Source organism: Anabrus simplex, chromosome 6 (assembly GCF_040414725.1).
Source record: "Anabrus simplex isolate iqAnaSimp1 chromosome 6, ASM4041472v1, whole genome shotgun sequence".
In the NCBI taxonomy this organism is placed as follows: domain Eukaryota; kingdom Metazoa; phylum Arthropoda; class Insecta; order Orthoptera; family Tettigoniidae; genus Anabrus; species Anabrus simplex.
The window spans coordinates 158,318,698-158,327,072 of NC_090270.1; positions in this window are offsets into that span (position 1 = coordinate 158,318,698).

Sequence of the window (8,375 nt, forward strand, 5' to 3'; positions counted from 1 at the left end):
CTTTGTGAACCGCTGTTTAAGGAAGATTTTAAACATCTACTGGCCGGAAGTAATCTCCAGTCATGAGCTATGGAGAAGGACGGGTGAAACCGAGATGGCCATACAGATAAAGTGGCGGAAATGGAGATGGCATACGTTGAGGAAAGGGAATGAAGCCATTGAGAGAGAGGCACTGGATTGGAACCTGCAGGGTAAAAGGAGGAGAGGAAGGCCCAAACAAACGCAGTGAAGATCTGTACACATGGAAGCAATGGAAGAAGGCAAGACCTGGAGAGAGGTGAAGAGGTTGGCTGGCAACAGGATCAGATGGAGATGCTTTGTTGATGCCCTATGTTCCACAAGGAACAACAGGAATTAAGTCAAGTAAGTAAGTCAAGTGTCCACTGCTCTTTCCTTTTCACTATGCACGACCACTCCTTCACTATGTTCACCTCCCTGCCTTTCATCACTCAACTCACTGCTTCCCTTTGTTCTTTCCTTATCACCATGCCCGTCTTCTCTGGCAATGCTTTCTATAACTTGCCTATCGTCTACTCTCTTTCACATTACTTCATCTTGCTTCAGGCTCTCTTCTAATACCCATAATTTTGTCACTGTCCAGAATCTGACCCAACGGCCTTTGGTTACCACCAATTGCTGACCCCTAATGTGCGCACTTGATCCTTGCATTAGATGAAAGAATAAAATTTACACTTGAAAACAAGAAGGACAATGCTTTGAATTTCTTGGATGTGACTGTTAAGAGGGAACCCAGTAAGTTCTCTTATAAAGTATACAGAAAGGATACGTTTACTCCAGTGACCATTACAAATGATTCTTTACATCCTGGAGTCATAAAAGTGGCCCTCACTAAATGTTTCTTTAGGATTTTTAGATTCTTATTCCCTTCTCTTCCCATGTCTCCCTTTATGCATTTTTTTTTACTCTGTAGATTACCTGCATATCTTATTAAAATTTCAGCCATCATAGTGGATAACAACTTCACTTTTATCGGCCTATTACCATGTGCTTTACCTATCCTTTCCACATCATCTATATCAACTTTGCTGAAGTTAATTTTCAATCTGTTTTGGATGGCTTGCACAACTTTATAAATTGTCCCGACTTTGTCCTCTCCCTTTTCTTCTGGCACTCCATTTATAAAAAAGCATTCCTTCCTGCATTCCTGACTATTGTCTTCTATTTCTATCTTCAGCTTCAACACCTCCTTTTCCATATTCCTTATTTTCTCTCTGAGTAACACAATTTCTCTCTTGCTGTTTCCCACGTTGGTCATTGTTTTGTCTGTTTTTTCCTGGATCCATTGCCTCATATTTTCAAACTCCTTCACTTGTTCCTGTATCATATTTTTAATCTGTTCAAATGGGCAAACTTCTTCCACAACCTCCTTTACCACCTTCCTTATAACTTCCACATCTTCCCAGCTCATGTTGCCTCTGAAAATTGGGCCGGGTTTACTTCCACGCCCCCTATAACTAGCAGTACAATAATCACCGCTGCCACCAACATCATCTCACCCTTCATTCCTATTTCCACTTTACCTCATTCTCTTTTGGCTGTTTCCTTGTTCCTTCTCCTCTGCCATCTTCTGATAACTACCCGATATTATTCCACACCAATCATCTTCCTCGTCACTCTCGGCTTTCCTCTTGCACTCACTGCTCACACTCCACTCCCGCTCTACCGGCACACTTGACCCTGCACGTCTGCACCCGATGCTTGCTTAGGCTAGACTGAATGAAATCATATGTAATCATATGCTGAAATGTGTGGAAGTAGGAGGAAGGGAAAAGGTAGGAAAGGGAAATGTAGAGTAGAGGATAGGAAAAGACAGGTGGAACAGGGTCATGGGAAGGAGAAAAGGGAGGAGGAAGTAGCTTCTGCAGCTATCAGGAAAGATAGGGCTGACCAGGAGGGGAGGGGATCAAATGAGGTGGGTAGGGTTGAGGCTCTGGTCATGGGGGATTCCATCGTTAGATACATAGGGAAAGTGTGTGGAGGAAAGGGAACCAGGGTAGAATGTTATCCAAGAATTAGGTTGAGGCAGATGTTGAGGAAAGTAGAAGAGAAGGAAGAGGGAAAGGAGAAGGTGGTAGTGTTTCACGTTGGTACCAAAACGTAAGGCAAGCTGATATAAGTACCAACATAGTTGGAGATGTGTGGGATCTGGTAAATGCAGCACGGGTGAAGTTTAAGAAAGTGGAGATTGTTATTAGTGGAATACTGTGTAGGAGGGATACTGACTGGAGGGTGATTGGGGATTTAAATGAGACTATGGAGTGGGTATGTAGGAAACTGGGAGTGAAATTTCTAGATCCTAATGGGTGGGTAGGAGATAGGGATCTGCGCTCGGATGGCCTTCATTTAAACCGCAGTGGTACGTATAAGTTAGGAAATTTGTTTGGAAGGGTAATAGGGAGGTACATTCAGGGAAACGGGATGGCCTAGGGAGCGGTGATAAGGGAACAGGGAACTGGAAATCAAGTAGGGATGACATAAAATTGTTAGTGTTGAACTGTAGAAGTATTGTAAAGAAAGGAATAGAATTAAGTAATTTAATAGATATATATTTACCAGATATTGTAATAGGAGTTGAATCATGGCTGAGAAATGATATAATGGATGCAGAAATTTTCTCACGGTACTGGAGTGTGTATCGTAGAGATAGGATAGGAAAGGTGGGAGGGGGAGTTTTCATTCTGGTGAAAGAAGAATTTGTAAGCTACGAAAAAGTTAAAGATGAGACACATGAAATTCTAGGTGTAAGGCTCATTTCTAAAGATAATAGACAACTTGATATATTTGGAGTGTACAGACTGGGAAAGGGTAGCACTGACACGGATTCAGAATTATTTGGTAAGATAATCAGCTATGTAGGAAACGACAAGGAAAGAAACGTGATTGTAGCGGGAGATCTGAATTTACCAGATGTCAATTGGGAAGGAAATGCAAACGACAGGAAGCATGACCAACAAGTGGCAAATAAGTTAATATGGGAAGGACAGCTGATTCAGAAAGTGATGGAACCAACCAAAGGGAAAAATATCCTGGATGTGGTGCTGATAAAACCAGATGAGCTCTATAGAGAAACTGAAGTAATAGATGGTATTAGTGATCATGAAGCTGTTTTTGTTGTAGTTAAAAATAAATATGATAGAAAGGAAGATCTTAAATGTAGGACTATTTGGCAGTACCATATGGCTGATAAAGCAGGCATGAGGCAGTTTCTAAAAAGAAAATATGATTGGTGGAAAACACTAAATAAAAATGTAAACAGACTCTGGGATGGGTTTAAAGAAATTGTTGAGGAATGCAAAAACAGGTTTGTACCTTTAAGGGAGGTAAGGAATGGTAAAGACCCACCTTATTATAATAGAGAAATAAAGAGACTAAGAAGGAGGTGCAGACTGGAAAGAAATAGAGTTAGAAATGGCTGTGGAAGTAAGAAGAAATTGAAGGAAGTTACTAGAAAATTGAATCTAGCAAAGAAGGCAGCTAAGGATAACATGATGGCAAGCATAATTGGCAGTCATACAAATTTTAGTGAAAAATGTAAGGGTATGTATAGGTATTTTAAGGCAGAAACAGGTTCCAAGAAGGACATTCCAGGAATAATTAATGAACAAGGGGAGTGTGTATGTGAGGATCTTCAAAAGGCAGAAGTATTCAGTCAGCAGTATGTAAAGATTGCTGGTTACAAGGATAATATACAGATAGGGGAGAAGACTAAGGCTAAAGAAATATTAAAATTTACATATGATAACAATGACATTTACAATAAGATACAAAAGTTGAAAACTAGAAAAGCAGCTGGAATTGATAAGATTTCTGGAGAAATGAAGCTGTTTTTGTTGTAGTTATGGGTTGGGATATAGTACCATATCTGAAGTACTTATTTGATTATTGTTTGGTTGGAGGAGCTATACCAGATGAATGGAGAGTTGCTATAGTAGCCCCTGTGTATAAAGGAAAGGGTGATAGTCATAAAGCTGAAAATTACAGGCCAGTAAGTTTGACATGCATTGTATGTAAGCTTTGGGAAGGCATTCTTTCTGATTAAATTAGACATGTTTGTGAAATTAATAACTGGTTTGATAGAAGGCAGTTCGGTTTTAGGAAAGGTTATTCCACTGAAGCTCAACTTGTAGGATTCCAGCATGATATACAGATATCTTGGATTCAGGAGGTCAAATGGACTGTATCACGATTGACCTGTCTAAAGCATTTGATAGGGTGGATCATGGGAGACTTCTGGCAAAAATGAGTACAATTGGACTAGACAAAAGAGTGACTGAATGGGTTGCTATATTTCTAGAAAATAGATCTCAGAGAATTAGAGTAGGTGAAGCTTTATCTGACCCTGTAATAATTAAGAGGGGAATTCCTCAAGGCAGTATTATCGGACCTTTATGTTTTCTTATATATATAAATTATATGAGTAAAGGAGCGGAATCAGAGGTAAGGCTTTTTGCGGATGATGTTATTCTCTATAGAGTAATAAATATGTTACAAGATTGTGAGCAACTGCAACGTGACCTCGAAAATGTTGTGAGATGGACAGCAGTCGATGGTATGTTGATAAACGGGGTTAAAAGTTAGGTTGTGAATTTCACAAATAGAAAAAGTCCTCTCAGTTTTAATTACTGCGTTGATGGGGTGAAAGTTCCTTTTGGGGAATCATTGTAAGTATCTAGGTGTTAATATAAGGTAAGATCTTCATTGGGGTAATCACATAAATGGGATTGTAAATATAGGGTACAGATCTCTGCACATGGTTATGAGGGTGTTTAGGGGTTGTAGTAAGGATGTAAAGGAGAGGGCATATAAGTCTCTGGTAAGACCCCAACTAGAGTATGGTTCCAGTGTATGGAACCCTCACCAGGATTACCTAATTCAAGAACTGGAAAATACCAAAGAAAAGCAGCTCGATTTGTTCTGGGTGATTTCCGACAAAGGAGTAGCGTTACAAAAATGTTGCAAAGTTTGGGCTGGGTAGAATTGAGAGAAGGAAGGAGAGCTGCTCGACTAAGTGATATGTGATTGAAATAATAACAGTAAGTTATTTATAAGACCACCTAATCAGTACAAAGTCTAGTCTTGGATGATTTACATAAATTTGTTAACTAATAGTGGTACATGTTTCGCCTTCCCTGAAGGCATCATCAGCCATAGTCTTAACCTTAAATTAAAAATAAGCGTCTAAATAACATGTAATAATGAAATGAATTTTAAAATCTTGAGTAGATTTGAAGTAAAATAACATTAAAAATAACAATGATGGTTTAAAAAATACAATGTGATGAGATATAATAGTGGAAGTATTAACAAAATTAACATTAGAAGGCTGCTAAAATAAGTACAATGGATAAAACAACAGATTGTTATACAACAAGTAGTAAGATTGCATAAAAAATAAAGTTGGTAGTCTGGCGGTTATAATTAGACGATGGCAAAAAAACGTATATAATCAAAGTAAAGAAGAGAGAATAAAAGTCAAAGGTTGGTCGAGAGATCCGAAGTTAATCATAATCTTGAAGATAAAAGATGAAAGTCAGAGGCATATGGTGAAGTTGTAGAACATGTTGAGGATATGAAGTTGTAGAATAGAAGTTGAAGAACAGTTTCAAATAGGATCTCTATGGACCATCTCAAAATTTGAAGTAATGCTCAAATGTTGCAAGTTGTGAGTTTGTAGATATTCTAGTTGAAAAAGCATAAAATAGTGGAATCTGTAAAAGGAAGCAAGAAACGTAGAGTTAATTGTGTGAAAAGATATTTGAAAATATTGAAGTAGAATCGTGTGCACTTACCATTTGATGGTGACAAAGATGGCTTGTAACGTTATGAGTTAGAAGTATTTGCAACAGTAGACTTCTTGCTACGTTTGTTATAGCTGAAGGTTTGTGTTGGAGGGGGATCTGTTTGTGTTGATGTAACTATTGGCTTGTTTGTAGTATTTGGAGGGAGGCTGCTATTGGTGGGAGGGAAGGAAGAGAGTGTATTACTGCGCGTGTTGTATCGGTGTAAGGCCATTGGAAGGAGCGATGTTACGGTGGGTGTGGCTATGGGTTTATTGGCTGTATTTGAATTAGAGGTACTAGCAGTGGGGGGAAGGGAGGGGTGTATATTAGCTGTAGAGGAGGTGGGAACGCTAATTGATGTGAGGTTGAAGATTTTTAAGAATATGTTGGTGAGGGGAGTTGATTCTTGTAATAAAATAAGGATCTGTTCATACAAGGGTTTTTTTTTATCAACAGTGTCATTTAGGTTCTTATCTTTATTAAAATGTCAGTCGAGGAAAATAAATAAGTTTTCATATTCCAACACCATTGTCTAATAATAACCACCAGACTACCAACTTTATTTTTATGCAATCTTACTACTTGTTGTATAACAATCTGTTGTTTTATCCATTGTACTTATTTTAGCAGCCTTCTAATGTAAATTTTGTTAATACTTCTACTACTATATCTCATCACATTGTATTTTTTAAACCATCATTGTTGTTATTTTTAATGTTATTTTACTTCAAATCTACTCAAGATTTTAAAATTCATTTCATTATTACATGTTATTTAGACGCTTATTTTTAATTTAAGGTTAAGACTATGGCTGATGATGCCTTCAGGGAAGGCAAAACATATACCACTATTAGTTAACAAATTTATGAATATCATCCAAGACTAGAATTTGTATTGATTAGGTGGTCTTATAAATAACTTACTGTTATTATTTCAATCAAATATCATCAATACGGACCAAAAATGATATTTATTACATGTAAGTGATATGTTTCGAGCTGTCAGCGGAGAGATGGCGTTTAAGTTTGAGTGGCGTTTATAAAAGTAGGAAAGATCACAATATGAAGGTAAAGTTGGAATTAAAGAGGACAAACTGGGGCAAATATTCATTTATAGGAAGGGGAGTTTGGTATTGGAATAACTTACCAAGGGAGATGTTCAATAAATTTTCAATTTCTTTGAAATCATTTAGGAAAAGGCTAGGAAAACAACAAACAGGGAATCTGCCACCTGGGCGACTGCCCTAAATGCAGATCAGTATTGATTGATTGATTTATCGATCTAACATGTTAACCTGCTCAAGGAAGGTTACACATACAAATAGCAAATAAAACTTTATTATACCTGAGAAAAAATGTGAAGTTCAGCCGCAAAAACACATTATATGGAAATGAGGAAACCTTTATCCATAAATCAGGAAGGTTGACTGGGAAGAGATTACTGTAGACGTGAATTAATCAGACCTGTCCCCTGTGCATTGTTTAAACACTTTTTTTGACATGATTTTAGAAATGTCAAAACTATACGCATTGCATCAAAACCACACACTCAATCAAACATCTGATGAGCTAAGAGTGAGTTAGTTACTTAGGTTTTTACTTACTTCATTAATTAATTTATTTATTTTGACCTGATAAAGGAACACATAAAGCAAATTATGAATTATTGTTGTTATTTTTTTTTGTTCTTTCAGAATTCTTTCATCATGTCGCTATGTTTTTGCTCGACGTTCGTCAGTCCATTTTCTCCTAGAGCTGCTGGGGTTATCTTCTGAAGCAACTTCCCAAGTGTAGATCTTATGTCTGAAATTTTGCGGTCTTCGATATCTGTAGGTGTGATGTTGGCATTAGTGAGATCATTTTGGACTTGTTTGATCCAAACTGTTGTCGTCTTTAATGTTTGTGAGTACATCAACATTTTCTTTGTTAGTTGGTTGTCATCTAGCCTCATAATGTGTCCATAAAATTTCAAACATTGTTTATGGAAATCTGTTTCAATATTTGAGTATTTTTCTGTGATCTTGTATGATTGTAGATAATATCCTTCATCTGTAAGTTTTGGGCCAATGATTTTTCGGATGATTTTCCTTTCAGTTTTCTTGACATTTTTGAGATCCCCTTTATAATTGAGGTTTAAGGTCTCACTGGCAGAGTGTTTCAGATTTGACGACCGTCGTGTAATGTCGAATTTTTGTGTTAATACTCATGCATTTTTTGTTGTAGATATTCACATTTTTCCCGTATGCTTTCCGCATTTTGAGTTCACATGTTTTTTGTGCTATTCATTCTGTACCTGTATGTTGCCATTTCTTGATGGATGCAGTATTTTTGTATCCATCTCTTGGCACACGCCAGAGCAAAGGGTATTTTCCACTGAAGTCCCAGTCTCATCCATGGCTGTGACAATATGGAAGCTGCTGGGGTATGGGTGGTGCTGAGTAATGACATTTGGATCACAACTAGTGTCTGAGTGTTATGAAAGGTGTTGCTCATAAGATCAGTCATGTTGCAGTAGCAACTTCTGGTCCAGTGAGGAAAGCAATGGCAAACTACCTCACTACTCATCTTGCCTAGT